The 23,156-nt window shown below is 41.3% G+C and overlaps 1 protein-coding gene across 3 annotated transcripts in view; it reads right to left on the bottom strand.

Moving 5' to 3' along the window:
- The window catches only part of ppp1r16b (protein phosphatase 1, regulatory subunit 16B), a 226,875-nt gene that overhangs the window by 172,831 nt on the left and 30,888 nt on the right, over nt 1-23,156 (bottom strand). Inside the window, exon 1 of one of the 3 annotated variants that reach the window (XM_059980833.1) lies at nt 14,342-14,436. The exons of the other annotated variants lie outside the window; for them this stretch is intronic. The gene's annotated coding sequence lies outside the window, so the exon portion shown is untranslated. Of the gene's footprint in view, nt 1-14,341; nt 14,437-23,156 lie in introns of those variants that run through there. 3 annotated transcript variants of the gene reach the window in all.

The following is a 23,156-nucleotide window of genomic DNA, read 5'->3' on the forward strand; positions in this document are numbered from 1 at the left end:
TTGAAAGTGAGTCCATTAATTGTGGGAATGATGGGGCAAGTAAAGTTAAGTGAAGTTATCCCCTTTGGTTCAAGTCAAGTCACTTTTTATTGTCATTTTGACAGTAGCTGCTGGTACAGTACACAGTAAAAATGAGACAATGTTTTTCAGGACCATGGTGCTAGATGAAACAGTACAAAAACTACACTGAACTACGTAAAAACAACACAGAAACAAACTACACTAGACTACAGACCTACCCAGGACTGCATAAAGTGCACAAAACAGAGCAGGCATTACAATAAATAATAAACAAGACAATAGGCACAGCAGAGGGCAGTAAGTTGGTGTCAGTCCAGTCTCTGGGTATTGAGGAGTCAGATGGCTTGGGGGAAGAAACTGTTACATAGTCTGGTCGTGAGAGCCCAAATGCTTCGGTGCCTTTTCCCAGATGTCAGGAGGGAGAAGAGTTTGTATGAGGGGTGCGTGGGGTCCTTCATAATGCTGTTTGCTTTGCAGATGCAGCGTGTAGTGTAAATGCCTGTAATGGCAGGAAAGACCCCGATGATCTTCTCAACTGACCTCAATATCCGCTGCAGGGTCTTGCGATCCGAGATTATGCAATTTCCGTACCAGGCAGTGATGCAGCTGCTCAGGATGCTCTCAATACAACCTCTGTAGAATGTGATGAGGATGGGGGGGGGGTAAGAGATGGACTTTCCTCAGCCTTCACAAAAAGTAAAGACGCTGCTGGGCTTTCTTTGCCATGGAGCTGGTGCTGAGGGACCAGGTGAGATTCTCCCCCAGGTAAACACCAGGAAATTTGGTGCTCTTAATGATCTCTACCAAGGAGCCGTCGATGTTCAGTGGGGAGGGTTCACTCTGTGCCATCCTAAAGTCAACAACCATTTCTTTTGTTTTGTTCACATTCAGAGACAGGTTGTTGGCTTTGCACCAGTCCATTAGCCACTGCACCTCCTCTCTGTATGCGAACTCGTCGCTCTTGCTGATGAGACTCACCACGGTCATGTCATCGGCGAACTTGATGATGTGGTTCGAGCTGTGTGTTGTAGCACAGTCATGGGTCAGCAGAGTGAACAGCAGTGGATTGAGCACACAGCCCTGGGGAGCTCCCATGCTCAGTTGGAGATGCTGCCTCTGATCCGGACTGACTGAGGTCTCTCAGTCAGGAAGTCTAGTATCCAGTTGCAGAGGGAGGTTTTCAGGCCCAGTAGGCTCAGCTTTCCAATCAGTTAAAGAGCCTGGTGGCTGAGGGGCAATAACTGACTGGGAACTTGGTTGGCACGAGTCCTGAGGCTCCTGTACCTTCTTCCTGATAGCAGCAGTGAGAAGAGACTCGTGACCCAGGTACCTGACATATATCGTAAAAAGTATTGTTTTGCAGCTGCAGTACATTTCATGACAAAAAAATCAGTTACAAAAATAAGAGAGGAATAAACAGTCAATGTTTTGGGCCAACACCCTTCATTGAACTTTTACAGTTTTGGTAAGGGTAAATAGAAAAGGAAACTGCTCCCATTCGAGGACCAGAAGGCACAGAGCTAAAACACAAGGATGCAGATTCAGTTGCAGATTTCACTACAGAACTGGATAAATATACAAATGTATTTTTTTTAAATGGGAAGTTGAAGTAGATTAATAAGATGATTTTGTTCCCTCTACTATGAGGGAACAAAAGCACAAAGAGCCATGTAACCTCATTCTGTTCTGTAGTATCTCTATAAAAGGCTGATTTTTTATTCATAATAAAATGTATCCAAAAGAATAAACACAGTGCAAAACTCTTTTTGTTGTTAGTGCCATTTGATCAACAGATTTCATTGCTCTCTTCCCTCAGACAATCGTTGGATGCTACGTCCTTCTCGTGAAACTACTTCCAACTTGAGCGCTTCAGGAACCTTTGCCCTGATTGTGTCATGTGACTGCCAGGGCCGCCACCTCTGGAAGCCATTTTCCTGGAATTTTCACCTCATCCACAACTCTCGCCCATGTTAAAATACCAATAACGCTAATAAGAAAGTGCTGAAGCAAACTGAAACACGATGATCTTCTCAATTCTCCTCCAAGCTTTTAACCCATTTGCTTGGATTTTAAATCCCCTTGACCCCCAGCAAGATCCAAAACGATTAGCAACCTACCCCAAGCATGAAGTGATTACACTTTAACTTCTGTTGAGTTTGATATTTTTATGACCTGATAATTAAACTCCCTCACCCTCCTGGTCTTTGGCATGAAGAATTCCCCAGGTTTACCACAGAACACACAGGAAAGTACCTTTAGAACCACAGTGGATTCTCTCTCTTAACTCAGGGGTTTTGAGAACAGGGGGTGATAAGTGTTTACGGGAAAGGAAAATATATTTTTTTCTCCAACAGACTGCTGATTTCAATACAGGTCAGTGCTCTACTGAACAGATCCCTCAAGTGATTCCCTCTGGTTAGTGAGATCAGGTGGGTAGCTCTTGTCTCCTGGTCAGAAGCCTACGGCGGTTTAGTGGACTCAGTCCAACATATCATGGGCACATCCCTACTCACCTTCAGTAATATCCGATAGTGTTCTTTCTTCTATTATTTTGTATAGGCTAAACCATATGACAGAGGAGCAGAACCGGGCCATTCAGCCCATCAAGTCTGCTTCACCATTCAATCACGGCTGATCACTTTTTAATCCCATTCTCCCATTTTCATCCTCCAACGCTTAATCCATTTGTCAATTGAAGTCAGAGGAATGGTGAAGGGAAAGGAGATACAGAGGATGCAAGTCCCACCTCTCAGTCCCAAGTGCAAGGCACGATCTCCAGATTCTTTCAGTTTGTACCACATCTATCAGGAATGAATTGAGTAGGAGGCAAGTGGGTGCTATCTTTCCAAAAAAATGGTTAGTTATTTATTAGGGTACAGTGTGGTATAGGCCTTCCAGCCCGCCACCCAGCAGCCCCGATTTAACCCTAGCCTAATCACAGGGCAATCTACAACGAACAACTAGTACGTCTTTGGACTGTGGGGAGAAACCAGAGCATGCAAAGGAAACCCATTCAGTCATGGGGAGAATGTACACACATTCCTTACAGACAGCGGAGAGAACCGAAGCACTCATCTGTACTCTAACCACTACACTACTGTGCCATGCAAGAGCACATCTGATGAAGAGGAGGGAAATACAAAGAAAGATTAAACAAGACGTACCCTTACCACCAGAATTGTATGCAATCTTCCTTTAAAAACATTTTAAAATGCTATCCTATCAAATGTTCTTCAATCTTTTATAGCAGTCCTGTGAAGTGCCCGGTTCTACTTATATCATGAACCTGAAATCACATAAGCTTTGCAAAGCCCTTTACTGTTTTAATACAATTACTTCAAAGGATTTATATCTCTATTTTCAAGCATTTCATTCATGACCATAAGACGATGAAGATACAGGAACAGAGTTAGGCCATTTGGCCCATCGACTCTGCTCCACCATTTCATCCATTTTTCCTCTCAGCCCCAATCTCCTGCACTCTCCCTATATCCCTTCATGCCCTGACCAGTCAAGAATCTATCACCCTCTACCTTAATACACGTAAAGACTTGGCCTCCACAGCTGCCTGTGACAACAAATTCCAGATTCACCACTCTCTAGCTGAAGAAATTCCTCCTCATCTCCATTCTAAAAGCATGTCCCTCCATTCTGAGTCTGTGTCCTCTGGTCTTAGACTCTCCCAATTTATACTGATTCAGTTCATGTTGATAACATAATAAACATCTGTTTAATGTCACACATTTTCTGCAGCTGTTCACAGCTCAAAATTAACATCCAGACTGTCCCTCACTTACCCAGCCATCGCAGATTTCACAGCAAGGAAAAAGTGTTAATCCTTTCCCCAACCCTCGATCACTCATTCATTCCTCTGCATTATTTGCCTTACTGGGGAGTCCCACCTCCCTCCACCCCCCCCAAATCTATACCAAACTCCACTCTAAATATTACCTTCCCCTTCCCACATCCCATCTGGCTCCCACTGTCTATTTTTTCCCCTCCTTAACACAAGAGATTCTGCAGGTGCTGGAAATTTAGAGCAACAAGATACTGCAGAAACACAGCAAATCAGGCAGCATCTATGGAGAGGAATTTCTTTAGCCAGAGAGTGGTGAACTGGCTACATTATGGCCTGGTTTGAGAACCTCTCCATAGAGGTTCAAGGTCTTTGAACTGAAAAAGCTAGTGAACCCCAAAAGGTAGTAGATTCAGCCCAGTATATCACGGGTAAAACTCTCCCAAAGATTGAGCACATCTACATGAAATACTGTGGAAGGATCCATCATCACAGATCCCCAGTACCCAGGCTATGCTCCCCTCTTGCTGCTGTCATCAGGTTGAAGGTATAAGGACCACAGGACTCGCACCACCAGGTTCAAGAACAGTTACTGCCCCTCAACCATCAGGCTCTTGCACAAAAGAGGATAATTTCACTCATCTATTGAGATGTTCCCACAACCAATGATCTCACTTTAAGAACTCTCCAGCTTGTTAATTCATGGTTCCATTATTTATTGCTATTTATTTATATTTGCATTTGCACGTTTTGTTGTCCTCTATACTCTGCTTGCTCTTTCATGATCCTGTTACACTTACTATTCTATAGACCTCCTGAGTATGCCCGCAGGAGGATGAACCTTGGGGTTCTATGTACAGACATATACGTACTTTGATAATGAATTTTACTTTGAACTTTCATTCTGGAACTTTATGACCTTTCTCTTGGTATTACTATCCTAACCTATATCTGCTTTTCAGAACAGACAGTTCCTGAGAACTATCCCAGAACCAATTTCACTGTAAGTCAGAAACGTCCATTTTCTCTACCGACCCATAAGGCATCACTCTGCAGGCACCGTACTTGTTCTCGTACTTCATTTTGTTAAATATTCACCTTAACTAAGCTGTCGGAATACTTACTTAGAGATACAATGCTTTATTGGCCCTTCTGGCCCAACAAGCAGCAACATTGGCCTAATCACAGAACAATTTACAACGACCAGTTAACCTACTAACTGGTAAATCTTCAGACTGTGGGAGGAAACCCAAGCGGTCAAAGGAAGAACGCACAGAGAGCACTGAAATTGAACTCCAAAGCATTCCATGCTGTTATAGCCTTGCGCTAACCACTACAATACCGGCCCGCCCTGGTAGTACGGATATATACTATCCAATCATTAATTAATTATTATTAATGATGGTTGGAAATAAATAGACCAGTGATAATAAACCGGATTCTGATTCTGGAAAAAGATATGGGAGACCTGTGTGAAGTCAGGCTCGTCGTATCTTAAGAGATCTCCCGCATTTTCTTTTCATATAGACTGACAGCAATCAGCAGATCAAAACAAAGATCTGACCAGGAATAGTTGGAAGCTGACTGCTAGCTGAAGTAATTGCTTTGGGACAAATTGTATTCTAATTGCCCAGCCATAGACGGAGAGCTTACACTTGATTGAAAGGCACTTAAAACGCGAGCTAGAATTGCAGTCAATCGTAATGCTGCCCTTTAGGATGACTTATATAAGTAATTTTAAATCTGAAGAGCATGCAGACAATAGAAAAAAACAGTTTCCAATGTACACTCAGAGGCCACTCTATTAGGTACACCTTCTTGTTAATACAAATATCTAATCAGCCAATCATGTGGCAGCAATTCAACACATAAAAGCATGCAAATATGGTCAGGAGGTTCAGTTGTTGTTCAGACCAAACATCAGAATGGGGAACAAATGTGACCTAAGTGACTTTGACTGTGGAGTGATTGTTGGGACCAGATGGGATGGTTTGAGTATCTCAGAAATCGATGACCTTCTAGCATTCTAAATGTACAGTGTCTGGCATTTACAGGTAATAGTGTGAAAAAAAACATCCAGTGAGTGGCAGTTTTGTGAGCAGAAAAGTCTTGTTAATGAGAGATCGGAGGAGAATGTCCAGGCTGGTTCAAACTGACAGGAAGGCAACAGTAAGTCATATAACCACGTTACAACAGTGGTGTGCAGAAAAGCCTCTCTGTATGCATAAACTTCAAATCTTGAAGGGGGCTACAGAAGCAGAAAACCACCAACATACACTCAGTGGCCACTTTATTATTTTCAAGAGGTACCTAAAAAGTGGCCACCAAATGTTTGGGGGGGGGGGGTTCAAAATTATGGGAAAAGGAGGCAAAGGAAGTAGGATGAAGGAAGAATTTATGTTAAGATAAGAAGGCCTAAAAAACTATGGGATATATTGGCAAAGTTATTAGTTGCAACTTACACTGACCCAACAGCTTAACGGAATGCTTAAAAGAAATAAGATTTGGGGGAGGGGTGGGTTTACAGTTCATGCAAAGAATGAAGTCTGTACTATTTAGTGATTGGAAAATTTCAGCAGTCAGTTCAAAAGATCAAATTTCAAAGTAAATTTTATTATTAAAGAACATATACGTCACCATATACAACCCAGAGATTCATTTTCTTGTGGACAGACTCAACAAATCTATAGAATAGATACTATAATATATAATCTATATAGTCAAAAGTTAATTTCTAAATACTGCCCTCAAAAGGCTAAAATAACCTAATTTCATGTGTGTATCCAAGAGCAGATTCACAGTAGTTCACCTCTGTGATGCATGGAACATGTAACCTTTCACATCTACTCAAGGGCAAAGTGCCACTCAAAGTTAAAGTAAAATTTATTATCAAAATACATATATGTTAATATATACTACCTCGAAATACATTTTCTTGCAGGCATTTACAGGAAAATAAAAGAATACAATAGAATATTAATAGAACTACAACTAGAGGTCATGGGTTAAAGGTAAAAGTGAAAAGCTTAAGGGGAACATGAGGGGAAACTTCTTCATTCAGAGCGTGGTGAGAGTGTGGAATGAGCTGCCAGTGCAAATTGTACATGTGAGCTCACTTTCTACATTTAAGCAAAGTTTGCATAGGTACATGAATTGTAGAGGTATGGAGGGCTCTGGGCCCAGTGCAGATCGATGGGAGTAGGGAGTTTAAATGCTTCGACATGGACTAGATGGGCCGAAGGGCTGTAATTTTCTATGAGTCTAATTTATGATAAACTTTGCATAAACAAAGATGACAAACAACCAATGTACAAAAGATACACTGTGAAAATAAGTGAAACAAGTACTCCTCTCCAATGGGACCCAATGCAGCAGTAGCTTCTGCCTTATACTGGCCTGAGGGAATCACAGAAAACTGATGCCAGTGCCCAGCATCTTTTTGACATGTAGTGAACTATCCAAAATCACTACAAATGGCCTAATACTGAATTCCTCATATTGCTTATGGGTTGTATAAACACAGGAGTAGAATTAGGCCATTTGGCCCATCAAATCTGCTCTGCCATTTAATCATGACTGATCCATATTTTCCCCCTTTTCAGCCTCATTACCTGGCCTTCTTTCTGTAATCTTTGGTACCGTGTCCAATCAAGAGCCTATCAAGCTCTGCCTTGAATACACCCAACAACCTGGCCTCCACAGCTGCACGTGGTAACAAATTCACTACCTTCTGGCTAAAGAAATTTCTCTGCATCTCTGTTTTAAATGGATACCCCTCTATCCTGAGGCTGTGCCCTCTTGTCCTAGACTCCCTCACCATGGGAAACATCCTTTCCACATTTACTCTGTCTAGGCCTTTCAACATTCAAAAGGTTTCAATGAGATCCCTCCTCTACCTTCTAAATTCCAACGAGTACAGACCCAGAGCTATCAAATGTTCCTCGTATAATAACCCTTTCATTACCGGAATCATCCTTGTGAACCTGCTCTGAACCCTCTCCAATGCCAGCACAACTTTTCTTCGATCAGGAGCCCAGAACTGTTCACAATACTCAAGGTGAGGCCTCACCAGTGCCTTATAAAACTTCAGCATCACATCCCTGCTTTTGTATTCTAGACCTCTTGAAATGAATGCTAACATGGCATTTGCCTTCCATACCACTGACTCTACTTGCAAGTTAACCTTCAGGGTGTTCTGCACAAGGACTTCCAAGTCCCTTTGCATCTCAGATTTTTGGATTTTCTCCCCATTTAGAAAATAGTCCGCACATTTATTTCTACTACCAAAGCGCATGCTCACGCATTTCACTCTCAGCCCCAAACTCCTGCCTTCTCCCTGTTTCTCTTCATGCCCTGACCAATCAAGAATCTATCAAACTCTGCCTTAAGTATATATCCACTCTCATCTCTCTTTTATTGTTTAAAAAGCCTTTACTATCCAGTTTGATATTGCTTGCTAGCTTGTTTTCATATTTCATCTCTTCCCTCCCAACGATTCTTTTAGTTGTTCTCTGTAGGTTTTTAAAACCTTCCCAGTCCTCTGTCTTTCTGCTAATTTTTGCTTTGTTGTATGCCTTCTCTTTTGCTTTTACATTAGCTTTGACTTCCCTTGTCAGCCACAGTTGTACCATTTTGCTATTTGAATATTTCTTTGTTTTTGGAATATCGTACATCTATCCTGCACCTTCCTCATTTTCCCCAGAAACTCACACCATTGCTACTCTGCTGTCAACCCTGCCAGCAGCTCCTTCCAATTTACTTTGGCCTACTCCTCCTTCATACCACTGTAATTCCCCTTACTCCTCTGACATACTGCTATATCAGACTTTACTTTCTCCCTACCAAATTTCAAGTTGAACTCAATCATATTGTGATCACTGTCTCCCAAGGGTTACTTTACCTTAGGCTCCCTAATCAGTTCATTACATAACACCCAATCCACTATAGTTGATGCCCTAGAAGGATCAATGACAAATCGCTCTAAAAAGCCATCTCATAGGCATCTCAACAAACTCACTCTCTTGAGATTCATTACCAATTTGATTTTCCCAATTGACCTGCATGTTGCAATCTCCCATGACTATCATAATATTTCCTCCTTGATACCCCTTTTCTATTTCCCATTGTAATCTGTGGCCCACATCCCAGCTACTTTGGGAGGCCTGTATATGACTACCATCAGGGTTCTTTTACCCTTTAATTTCTTAACTCAACCCACAAGGAACCAACATCTTCCAATTCTATGTCACATCTTTCTACTGATTTGATGCCAGTCTTTACCAGCAGGGAGTCCAGGGTAGCACCTCTGGTGAAGGGGCTTGTCGCGTCCAGCCTGGGACAGCTCACTCACCTTTGGTTCCCACTGGACACTCAGCTCCCACCCCTGTCTCCAAGTAGATGTTTGCCTGTGACAGTGGCCACAACGCCTTCAAAGGGTGTACTAAACCGTGTGAGGGTAGCCAGTGGTCCTCGTACCCCAGTGAGATAGGGACACGCTGTCCTAGCATGCAAAGTCAGCTCCAGCAGAGATCCCAGGGCTAGGAAGGCAGTACTGCAACACTCTGTGGAGAGCGAAGACCATGACAAAGCACAGCAGACCATCATGGTCATCCACCGCAACCAGGGAAGACCCCAGTTTGTGACACTTGTTTGTACCACTGGACCTGGACTCCTGAGGTTGAATGAGTGGAAGTGCCCTCATGCAATGGCTTTTCCACTTTAAAAACCCTTCTGCAGAGGCTTCCTGTCATCGTCTGATACAACGGACAACCACCATACATTGCTTATTGAGAAATTAATTATAGAAGAGGATAGCTGGCACAGAAAAATTACTTGCCTTTGCACAGCATTTCATTATATTTTTGGAATGTCTCTAAACATTTCAGAATTAATTACTTTGAAAGTACAGTGACTGTACTTTAAAAAAAACACAGCAACCATTCTGCATCAATAATGATTCAAGCAGCAATAATTGGTATGACCGAATGATTTGTTATTTTCTCTGTAATATTGAATGACAAGTATAATTTACAATTTCATTTTAATTAGTCATGGGGTCTGCCAAGCCAGAAATGATGGGATATTTGCGAATAGCACCTCCAGCAATGCCTCCCTCTCTCAGTAGGTGTAGACTTATATCTTTGCAGACATGCCTCGGAGCTCAAAATAAGACCCACAGATCTCTGGAGGAACTCAGTTGGAAAAATAGTAAACAGTCAAAGTTTCAGGCGGAGACCCTTCCTCCACCAGGAAGGGTCTCAGCCTGAAACATCAACTGTTTACTCTTTTCCATAGATGTTGCCTGACCTGCTGAGTCCCTCCAGCACTGTGTGTGTGTTGCTTTGGATTTCCAGCATCTGCAAATATTCTCGTGTTCAAAATAAGCCCAACTCTAAAATCCTCATTCAGCTCCGAATAACAGAGCTAGTTAACCTCACGACAATACAGCGAGTTCGGACAGGGACCGAGAGAGGGAAGGCGATCCCATCAAAAGATAATTCAAGGACCATCGGGTCACACAGCACGTATAAAAGCAGGACCTTTGACCCACCACATCTACGTTTTGACAATCTTCTGTAGGTGCGCAGTGGAAAGTACCCTGACGGGTTACAGACATGACTTTTGTGTAGAAACAGCAATGCCCGAGAATGGAAAAGTCTACAAATAATAGTGGGTGTAGTCCAACACAGGAAAAGCCATCTCACCATTGAGCAGAACTGCAAGGAGCACAGCCACAGGAAAACAACATCCATCATCAAGGACGCCCACCATCCAGGCCATGCTCTCTTCTCACTGCTGCATGTAAATGAGCTCGATGGTGATAAGGGCTTTGCCTGAGATGGACTGCACTGTACCTGCCACTTTCTTCTAGACTTATCCATTCTTGGGCATTGGTACAATATCACCAGACAAAATCCAACTCATGCCCTTAAGAGCAGGGGAATCTTCCGTCCTTACCTGCTCAAATCCATTTACCCAGCAGTGTGATGGGCTCTTATCTGCCCTCTGCACTGTTGTTTCCCCAGAGGCTCAGCCAGCTCCATCACAACCACAATTCTCCCCACTATCAAGGCATCTCCATGAGGTGATGCCTCAAGAAGGCGGCATCCATCTTTAAGGACCCCCACCATCCTGGATGTGCCCTCTCCTCATTACTAACATACAGGAGCCTGAAAATGCACAATGGACATTTTAGGGACAGTTTCTTCCCCTCCACCACCATATTTCTGAATGGTCCATGAACCTATCAACATCATCTCAATATTCCTCATTTGAACTATTTATTTATTTTTGTAACTTCTAGGTGTTTTTTTTTAAATGTCAGAATCCAAAACAGGTTTAATATCACTGACATATGTTGGAAACCACTGCTTTTTAATAAAATATTTTATAAGATTTGTATTTTTTAAAACAAACCCCCATGTATTTTTTCCACACCCACTGCAGAAAGGGGTACAGCAGCTAAACTAACAGTTTATTACTTCCCTCATTTTTCATTGGCTGTACCAGCACATTACCCATATGATGTAATTGTTTTAATTACATAGTCTATTAACTAATCTATTACTATCTAAGGCATTTCCCTCATCTTATCTACAAAAGTGATAGACTTTTCCAGAGGAGCCATCTTGGCTTCTTCTTTATTCTTTTGTCCCACACCCCTAAGCATCATTTCCCAGCTCTTTATGTAGTTTTCATAGTATTTGCTTGTACTCTAAAATAAATTGAAATCTTGGAACTACGACGGTTCATCACTCCCGACTCCCAGAAGAAGCCCAAGGATCAGAAATTAACCAGAGATCCAACATCCAGAGATGTTGTTAAAACTATTGCTTTGCATCAGCAGTATAGTGCAACGCATAAAAACATTTCTTTAAGTTATTATAAGGAATATAGAAAAATGAGTAATGCAAATCAAAGGCAAAACGATGAAGCAGTCTTATAGGTGGCAGGGTGGAGATTTATCTCTACCAAAGGAAGTGAAAGCCACTCCTTTCTCTCCACGAGCCTGAAGGTCACCTTTAGACAAGGTGTAGCACCTGCTTAGACCCCACCCCCTTTCATATGAAGCCATGGGAACAGGTGATGCATATCACAAGTCCTGGTTATGTGACCACTGACGCCAGGTAGACAATCTCTGAATAGTATTGATAACAGCTGGGGTCACCCATCTTGTAAAGAGACTGCCCAGAAGGTGGCAATGGCAAACCACTTCTGTAGAAAAGTTTGCCAGGAATAATTGTGGTCATTGGCCATGATTGCCCATGCCATACGGCACGGTACATAATGACAAGTCTTGTTGAGTTCATGGACTGTTCAGAGATGGGAAGGCTGAGGGGGAGAAACTTTTTCCTATCTTGCACCGCACTGCTGCCACAAAACTACAAATCTTACAACATGCCTGTGATAATAAACCCGATTCTGATCTACCAGTGGGAACAGTTTTAAAATTTTGAGCAGGAGCTACAAGAGGAACATAGGGATTTTCATTTAAAATACAAGACGTGTTTATGGCATGGAAACCACTACATGCGAGGGCCGGTAGGAAGAAAATCAAAAGAACTTGTCAACAGAAAGCATCACTTGCAGAACAATGAGGCAAAACAAGGAAACTATGTGATTATCTGATCGAATCCAGCATAGGTACAATGGGCCAAATGGCCTCTCAATTTGCTGTAAGGATAATCTAATTCTTCTAATCTTAGCTTCCTGCGCATCCTCATTTACCATTCCTCACCCCTCTTCAAACCAATCACTTGGTCTTTACATTCCCCCATCCCCTCCATACCAGACACCTCACTTCTGCTCTCTCAGCAATGAGGTAAGGTTTTGACCCAAAACATTGACAATTCCTTTTCCTTCCACAGATACTGCTCAATCCACTTCTTCCAAAAGTCTGTTTGCTTTTCCTGAAAATTCCAGCATCTACAGCCCATTGTATCTCTGATTTACCATCACAATAGGCAGCCTTATCTTCATCTCCTTCATTCACTATCAACGTCTTCTAGCCTCTCTACATTCCTCCACCAACCATTCCTGTGGATGAAGCCTTTGGTCCCCTGCCTAAACATCTCTGTCATGAATCATTGTGGATATCTGCCTGGTAGCCATGGTGGGGCATTCAGGTGTCCTTGGGCGTAGAGTGGACATGGAGAGGATATTTCCAACCAAATGATCCATAGAAGGAAGCCCCTAAAAAACAGAGATGAGGAGGAATTTCTTTAGCCAGAGGGTGATGAATCTATGGAATTCATTGCCACAGACAACTGTGGAGGTCAAGTCATAATCACAGTGAATGGCGGTGCTGGCTAGACAGGCCAAATGGCCTACTCCTGCACCTACTGTCTATTGTCATAGGGTATATATATAAAGCAGAGGTTTGTGGGTTCTTGATTAGTAAGGGTATCAAAGTTTATGAGGAGAATGAGGTTGAGACAGAAAATAAAGCATGGCCTAGCTGTGCTTCTATAGCTTACGGTCTAAAATAAAAACATTTTACGCTGATATCACTAAATATTGCCATTCCGAAGAAAACCACACACTTGATCATTTCCATGTAGGTTTCTGTTAGTTCCTCAAACACAGCAATTGCTACTTCCACTTCTGCCGCTAATCCTGTTCCCCTTTGAAAGTTCCCACACAATCTCTTCCTAATGAATTTTTGTGCCATGCATCCGTAAGACATCAGAGCAGAATCAGGCCATTCGGCCCATCGAGTCTGCTCCACCATCCACAGACACAATCTCTTTTTGAAGAACTTCGACACTTCCCTTTGTTCTCTTTTTTTTTTGAAACCTGTGTTCACTGAGTACCATGTCTTACCACTGACCCTGGACCATTAACTCTGTTCCTCCCTCCACAGGCGCTAGGTTTTTCCAGAATTTTCTGTTTCATTTCTTACCAAGCTCGCAACAGTGGCAACTGTACCTGTCTTCTCTCTCAGAATGATTTTACGTCTCTCTTTATTACAGCCCAGTCCATCACAGGCAAAGCCCTCCCCATCACTGAGTACATCTACAAGGAGCACAGCCACAAGAAGGTAGCATCCATTATCAAGGACCCCCACCTCCAGGCCAAGCTCTCTTCTTGCTGCTGCATGTAAATGTGCTCGATGGTGGGCAGGACTTTGCCTGAGATGGACTGGGCTGTATCCACCACTTTCTTGCAGACTTGTCCGCTCTTGGGCATTGGTACAATATCACCAGACAAAAATTCAACTCATGCCCTTAAGAGGGGGAATCTGCCATCCTTCCCTGCTCAGACCCATTTATCCAGCAGTGTGATTGAGTGTGGAATGGCCTAGCCAATTAACATTTAATGACAGTTAAGGACAAATAAGATAATGGCATTGTCACCTACTCACATCCTCACGCAATGAACAGTAAAGAAAGGACATTGCTGATGATCGGTAAAATTGCCGTACTGAACTTCAGATATCACATGGTAACACAGAAAGGGTTAATCTAAGGGTACAAATAAAACTAGGGTGAAAAATTGCAAGCAAAATTTGTTTTCACCATTTACCTGGAGAAGTCGAGCTGAAGGACTGAGAGCGATGCTTCCCCTGTCTGAGCAACTTTACATCAGTACAGCAGTCGGTGCCCCATTTTATCCTTGACACTTCCTGTTCGGAAGTACCCGAGATCATACTTTGACAAGCTACTTCCTCTGCTTGCACGTCACCGCCTCTGAGTTTCCACTCCAAGCTCCGAGCAAACAACGGAAGCTGGGATCATGGAGTCTTTCTTCAGGGTAGTCAGAGAATGACACAACGAAGGAACAATCCACAAGGAGAAGTTTTCATTGAGCAAAAGCCCAATTTGGCTGATTCCACGTGTGTCCGGTTCTAAACACTGATTTTATTCTAATCTGTGGTTTTAGCAGGTGCTGTCTCGTACTGAAACCAGCTTGTTCTTTATTATTTTTAGAGGATTTTGGTTCTGAATGACAGCTCAAGACTTATTTTGCTAAAACAACCAGCAGAACAGAATTTGTATAATGGGTTGTCGAGAATCAACATGCAAAAAACAGATACAGCCCAGTCCATCGGGGGTTAAGCCCTCCCCACCACTGAGTACACCGACATACGGGAGTCTCAGGACCCACAACACCAGGTTCAGGAACAGGTATTACCTCTCAGCCACGAGGCTTTTGAAACAGAGGGGATAACTTCACTCAGCTTCACTCACGCCCCCAAAAATGAACTAAATGAACTGTTGTATATTTAATATTTCAATAATCTGTAATCTTATGTATGCGTGTAATCTTATGTATGTATGTATACACAGATGTACATACATACACATACTCACACACACATGTTGTTTAAGCATTCTTGTTCATTTAAATTCATTACGGGTTATACGTATAAATACATGAATTGCATACATCAACACGCTATCACGATACGGGTACACTTCACTTAAACGCAAAGTTTTTTTTTTCTTTTTCAATCTTTTTATTAAATTTCATATATAAAAAAAAACAACACAAAATAATGAATAGATTACAGATTCAATAAACTTGAGATTACATTAGTAATAGGATAATAATATCCTATTAAAACATCCATCAACAAAAGGTGCATAAATCAATCAAGTCTATGTAAATATATATGAAAAACAAAAATAATCGTCGAAAAAAGAGAAAAAAAAAATTGAAATTATATATGAGAAAAAATATATAATGAAAAAAAATACTAAACTAACACTAACATGGGCAATAATAACACTTTATAAATATATAAAGGTGTCAAGAAAAGAACTCCAGAACTCCATACCTGAACAAGTATAAGTAGAGAAAAGGATCTGAAATAAGCCAAATTAATTCATATGAAAGTGTCGAATAAATGGTCCCCAGGTTTCTTCAAATTTAATTGAAGAATCAAAGATAGTGCTTCTGATTTTTTCCAAACTCAAATAAGAAATAGTTTGGGAGAACCACTGAAATGTAGTAGGAGGATTTACTTCTTTCCAGTTTTGTAATATAGACCTTCTGGCAATTAATGTTACAAAGGCAATCATTCGTCTGATTGAAGGGGAAAGTTGATTGCCATCTTCATTTGGTATACCGAAAATTGCAGTAATAAAATGGGGTTGTAAATCGATATTCCATACTGAGGAAATGACATCAAAAATGTCCTTCCAATAGTTATGTAAAGTGGGACATGTCCAAAACATGTGAGTCAATGAAGCCACTTCTAAGTGACATCTGTCACATTGAGGATTGATATGCGAATAAAATCGGGCAAGTTTATCTTTAGACATATAAGCTCTATGTACAATTTTAAATTGTATTAAAGCATGTTTAGCACAAATAGAGGAGGAATTAACCATTTGTAAAATTTTTTCCCATTTATCTGTTGATATATTACATCGAAGTTCTTTTTCCCATTCTTGTCTAATTCTATCCGATATTTCTGGCTGTATCTTCATAATCATGTTATAAATAAAAGCTACTAATCCCTTCTGACAAGGATTAAAAGTAAAAATCAAATCTGAAAAATCCGATGGAGTTGAATTAGGAAAAGATGGAAGAATTTTATGTAAGAAATTTCTAATTTGTAAGTATCTAAAAAAATTAGATTTAGGTAATTCAAATTTGTTGGATAGTTGATCAAAGGACATCAAAGTACCTTCAAAAAAAAGATCACGAAAACATTTTATACCTTTCCTTTTCCATATACTAAAAGCTTGATCTGTCAATGAAGGTTTAAAAAAAAAATTACATAAAATAGGGCTGTCCAAAGCAAAGTTTTTCAGATTAAAGAATTTGCGAAATTGAAACCAAATTCGTAGTGTATGTTTAACAACAGGGTTAGATATCTGTTTATTGAATTTGGCTAAATCAATAGGAAGAAAAGAACCAAGAACGGAAAATATAGAATATCCCTTAACCTCACTACATTCCAAATTTACCCACTGTGGGCACACAGGTGAATCCAAATCTAGTTTCCAGTACATTAGGTTACGAATATTATTCGCCCAATAATAAAATCTAAAGTTAGGTAAAGCTAGACCACCATCTTTTTTAGACTTTTGTAATTGCCTTTTGCTTAACCTAGGATTTTTATTTTGCCAAACAAATGAGGAAATCTTTGAATCAATATTATCAAAAAAAATTTAGGAATAAAAATTGGTAAAGCTTGGAATAAATATAAAAATTTCGGTAAAATCATCATTTTAATAGCATTAATCCGACCAACTAATGATAAAAATAAGGGAGACCATCTAGTAGTAAGTTGCTGAATTTGATGAAGCATAGGTAAAAAATTCAGTCCAAATAAATCTTTATATTTCTTGGTGATTTTTATACCTAAATAGATAAAGTTATCAGTAACAACTTTAAATGGCATAAACGCAAAGTTAGTTATGCTTTTCAGAATCCCTTGTCTTCCTTTGAATTAGTTTAATGTTTTGAAGTTACAAAACATGAACTGGTCCCTCAACCTATAGATTCACTGTCAAGGCCTCTTCATCTCATGTTGTTTATTTATTATAATTATTTTGAGTTTTTTTTTTCCTCTTTGTATTAGCATGGTTTGTTGCCTTTTGCATATTGGTTGTTTGTCCATCTTGTGTGGGGTTTTTCATTGATTATATTGTGTTTCATTGTACTTACCATAAATGCCTGCAAGAAAATGGATCTTAGGGAAGCAAATGGTAACATATATGTACTTTGATAATGAATTTACTTTGAACTCATCTTTGGGGTTAGCATGTACAATTACAGAAACTGACTTTGCCACCAGTCTTCAGATTTGAAAATAAATTGTGGATTAAATCTAAAATGCAGCTCTGAACAATGGGTTACTGAGAACAGTGAAACAGTTAATTGGAAGTTGCAATGGTTAATTGGAAGGCCAGACAATGCTGATTTAAATTGATTATTTGGCTGTCAATGGTGTGGGTGCAAAGCAGCAGGTGTAAAGTTTCAATAGGTACATTTAATGTCAAAGTATACGATATATATCCTGAAATTATTTTTCTCCACAAAAATCCACGAAAACGGAGGAGTTTGTGTATAGTTCAAAGGAGGCATTGTGCATGAATTGTAAATAAGACCATAATATATAGGAGCAGAATTAGGCCATTTGGCCCATCGAGTCTGCTCTGTCATTTTATCATGGCTGATCCAACTTTCCTCTCAGCCCCAATCTCCTATCTTCTCCCCATATTTCTTTATACCCTGACCAATCACGAATCTATCATCCTCTTCTTAAGTATACATAAAGACTTGGCTTCTACACCTGCCTGTGGCGATGAATTCCACAGATTTGCCACTCTCTGGCGAAAGAAATTCCTCCTCATCTCTGTTCTATAAAGACCCCCCTCTATTCTGAGGCTTTATCCTCTGGTCTTAGACTCTCCCTCCACAGCCACTGTATCAAGCCCCTCACCATGTGATAGGTTTCAATGGGCTCATCCCTCATTCCTCTGAATTCTAGTGAATTCATATGGAATTATTGTTATACGGAGGTATGGAATTGCGCTTTGAATTTTACCACATAAAATGTTGAGTTGAGCAAATCGGTTGCTCCGGGCGGGGAGTGGGGCGGGGGGGAAGATATATATATTTCTCTCTCTCGCTCTCTCTCTTTTTCTCCCCCTCCTTCCCACTATCTCTCTCCCTCCCCCCCCCACAAAGACTGTCAACCTATTTGTGAGTGTGACTACTTTTCATATCTACCAACTGTGATTCTCCAGTAACTTCTTTCATGCAACAACAGAAATTAATGAAGGGAATTTCTAGTTTAATTTTCTTCCTTGAAGAAGGAAAATGAGACTCGGGGGCAGGGGAAGGTCGAGTGACAGAGGCTAGAGATCCTGAGGGGTGGGGTTGAGGTTATGGCACTATTGTACCCAATAGACCGGGTTGGACAACGTGGCCAATCGCAACAGGCCCAGTATTGCGGGGCTCTGCAAAGCTGGATTTTCACTCGAGCCTTTGACAAGACATGACCAGCGCTGAGCCACTGCACTCCCACCCATTATTTTTCACGCACGTATACTGCAGGTCAGATTGTTCTATCCAACTCAAGTATCACTGAAATCAAATTGAAATTGTTGATATGGTGGAAGAAGGAATATGATCAGACGTTAAGTGTCGAGAAAAGCAGCCATTTGGAGATTGCCCAACAATTTTCCCTCTGCATTTCCATTCATGGTTCTGGCCAAATGACTGTGTAGGTGTAAAGGTGACAGCCTGCCTTTGTCTGTGCGTATGAAAGATTGCTATAAATGTCACCATTTGTCTAAGTGGCCACATTTTGTTGTCTGAAGATATCATAAAAATGCACTTCCTCGAAATAAGTGAGCTGAGTGAGATAAGCAAAAAAAAAGTTAGTAAAACACTGGGACACTAAAGGGTGCTTGGTACAAAAGTTTCTAATGGAGCCATTGTGCACAGCTGGTGTTTACTCTGGGTTTTTTTTAAACTGAAAGTGCAATCCACAACTAGAGGACTTTTGCTCCTTTCAAAAGTGTTTAAAAAGCAAAACAGAAAGCTATTAAATGAACAATGGTACTGAGCCTCATTGTTCACACTCCTCGATTGCTCAAAAACACAAGGGATTCCGCAGATGCTGGGAATACTGGAGAAACTCAGTAGGTCAGGCAGCATCTTATGGAGAGGAATAAACAGTCAACATTTCAGGCCGAGTCCTTTCCTCATGACAACTTTCTTTTGAAGGTCACTCCACCTAGTCCAATTCACTGTAATGCACACAAAGTGCTGGAGGAACTCAGCAGGCCAGGCAGCATCTATAGAAAAGAGTAAACAGTCGAGTCGGCATTTTGGGCCAAGACCCTTCATCAAGGCTGGGAAAAAAAAGGCAGAGTAAGAAGGTGGAGGATTAGACGAAGAGGCACCAGGTAAGATGTGAAAGGTGAAACTGGGAGAGGGGGAGGGGTGAAGTAAAGAGCAGGGAAGTTGATTGTGAAAGAGATGAAGGGTTAGAAAAGGGGGAATCTGACAGGAGAGGACAGAAGACCATGGAAAAAAGGGAAGAGGGAAGAGCACCCAGAGGGAGGTGATGGGTAGGTAAGAGAGGAAAATGGAAACAGGAAATGGTGAGGGGTTGTGGGGGGGGGGGGTTATTACTGGAAATGTTAGGGAAGAGAAAGGTCCTAATCTAGCCAGTCTAATATATTATAATTCAAACCTGTTTAATGATTTAATCATAAACTCAAAAGATTCTACAAGTGCTGGAAGTCTAGAGTAATGCCTACAAAATGCTGGAGGAACTCTGCAGGTCAGGCAGCATCAATGGAGGGGAATAAATGTTAATATTTTGAGCCACGATCCTTCATCAGGATTGGAAAGGGAGGAGGAAGAAGCCAGAATAAGAAGGCAGGGGGAGGGGGTACAAAGCTACAGAGAGACCACAGGACAGAGGAGCAAAATTAGGCCATTCAGCTCAACAGGTCTGTTTCACCATTCAATTGTGGCTAATTTATTTTCCCTTTCAACACCATTCTCCCTTCTCCCTGTAACCTTTGACACTCTTAATTAAGAGTGTCAACCTCCGCTTTAAATATATCCAGTGATTTGGTCTCCACAGTCATCTGTGGCAACAAATTTCAGATTCATCACCCTCCTGCTGAAGGAATTCCTCCTAATCTCTGTTCTAATGAAACATCATTGTTTTCTGAGGCAGTGCCCTCTGGTCCCAGACTCTCCCAATATTGGAAATATCCTCTGCATGTCCGCCCTAATGAACAGTAGTGGGCTCCAGGGTATCAATGGCAGATCCTCCCCACACTGGTAGTATCTGCAGCATGCGTTCCCTCAAGAAAATCAAAAATCCCTCCCATTCCATGCTATGCCACCTTCTCGCACCTACCTTTGGCCAGGTGGCACAGAAGCATGAAGTTCCACACCACCAGGTTCAAGAACAGCCACCTCCCTTCAACCATTCAGTTCTTGAACCAATCTGCACAACCCTAATCACTAACTCAGTACAGCGACATTTTGACTACTTTGCATTAAATGGTCTTTTTTCAAAGTTCAAAGTACATATATGTCATCATATACAACCCTCAGACTCATTTTCTTGCAGCAGACTCAATAAATCCATAATCGAATAACCATAATAGAATCAGTGAAAGACCGTATTAAATTGGGCGTTCAACCAAAATGCAAAAGACAACAAACTACAAAAATACAAAAAGAAAAGTAATAGTAATAATTAAATAAGCAATAAATAGCTAGAACATTTGTATATAATTTGTTACTTAGCTGGTACTTTCCTATCCCTTTTTAACCATTTCCATGAAACTTTGGCTAATTGGGGCAGTCACTTAATTGGGGTAAAATGTATTGGTCACAATATTTCCCAGTTCACTGGAATCCACTGTATATTAAAACAGATGGCTCAGTATCCAATTATTCATTGATACTGATGGTTCAGTGTTTGACTCACTCAGCAGTCAAGAAAGTCAGCTAATTCCAGAGTAAGGAACCAGGTCGTGGGCCACAGTCTGGGTTTGGAGCCAGGACATGGATTCAGGACTCCAAGGGTCAGGGAGGTGGGTAGGTCTGGAGCAGGAATCTTCACTACTTTAATATTCCCGCATCCTGTTAACCTCACTCCCTTCTCCACTTGACAAATACAGTACTGCGCAAAAGCCTTGGACACCCTCGCTACTATATTTTATTTATAAAATTATAAAGTTTATCACGCTACTGTTTGCACATTAGCAGACGAAATGAAAGTGTGCTTGGGTGTTAACAGGAGTGATATCAAATAATCTGAAACATGACTAAAGTCCCAAGAATGCAAAATCACTGGGGTCTTTACTCTACTGGATAAGTAAGTGTATGAATGAGGGGTGCCTGGGTTCTGCATGACAGGTTGGGAACCAGTCACTGACAAGTAGGAAAGGAGATGGAGAGCGGGGTGGGTGGGGGGAGAAAACAAGAAAAAATGGTCTTCTTTTACACATTGGTTGTTTGTCCATCTTTGTTTGTGTAGTTTTGTTTTTGATTCTATTTTGTTTCTTTGTATCTACTGTGAAAGCCCACAAGAATTTGTGAAGTTGGATAGGTACATGGATGGGAGAGGTCTGGAGGGCTATCGCTAAGATGCAGTTCGATGGGACTGGGCAGATTAATACTCCAAAGGGTCTGTTCCTTTTAAACCGCCCAGCAATCCCCCGATTTAATCCTAGCCTAATCACAGGACAGTGACCAAATACTCTACCCAGTAGGTTGGATGATTAGAGGAAACCCACGCAGTCACAGAGAGAACATATAAACTCCTCACAGGCAGTGGCAGGAATTGAACCCCAGTCACTGGTACTGCAAAAGTGCTGTGCTAACCACTACACTATCGTGCCACCCTTGTGCTGTGTTGCTGTAGTGTTCTTAAGACTCTATAGCTCTAAGAAAATGAATCTCAGGGTTGTATATGGTGATATATGCGTACTTTGATAATAAATGTACTTTGAGCTTTGACTTTGACATAAGACGTAAATATGGGATTAATATAGGGCACTCATCATTTGGAGCCATTGATCACAGTATCGATGGCCTGAATGGCACCTTTCTGCACCTCTAACTTCTACAAGACACAAGAGACTGGAGGTGTTGGAATCTGGAACATCAATCCGCTGAAGGAACTCCACAGGTCAGGCATCACCATCTGATGAGGAAAGGGAACTGTAGAGGTTTCGAGACAAAATCATAACCAGTCCGGATGCAGGGTTTCAAACGGAAATGTCAACAATTCCTTTCCCCCTGTAAGATGCTGTGGGGTGCACTGAGTCCCTCCAGCAGCCCGCTCAGTGCTACATCTCCAGGAGTTTGTCCTGATCTCATACACAATGCACAAAGAATATTGTGCCCGAGTGACAGGGAGATAAACAGTAGTGATGACTCAATGCAGGAACTTCCCCAGTCAAATTCCAGGGTGAAACAAAATTACTGGAAATGGTGGTTACCTAAAGTAGAGGCAACTTTCTGTGGTGAAATGCTGACTAATAAATACAACCAAATAACACCCCTCGGGTGACTTGTTTCCCCATCTATCACATCAGGAAATTGGTAGCCATCTGTTTCTGTGTGATACCATTTATTTTGGTGAGGTTAAAGTTTGGGGCCGTAAATACAAATGAAACAGGAGAAACTTCCTTATCCCGAGATAGAAAACACACTGAATAGCTCCGGCAAATTACACAGATGTATTTTAGGGAAACTAAATAAAACACACGAGGTGGGGGTGTGGGAAGGATGATGGCTCACGCTGTGCATAATTACCAACACAAACCTCTGGGGCTGAGCAGAATAGCTGCAACAATGTAGAAATCATCATGAGAAATGGAAGTCACTTAGTTCACAA

Source organism: Hypanus sabinus, chromosome 9, assembly GCF_030144855.1.
Source record: "Hypanus sabinus isolate sHypSab1 chromosome 9, sHypSab1.hap1, whole genome shotgun sequence".
In the NCBI taxonomy this organism is placed as follows: Eukaryota; Metazoa; Chordata; class Chondrichthyes; order Myliobatiformes; family Dasyatidae; genus Hypanus; species Hypanus sabinus.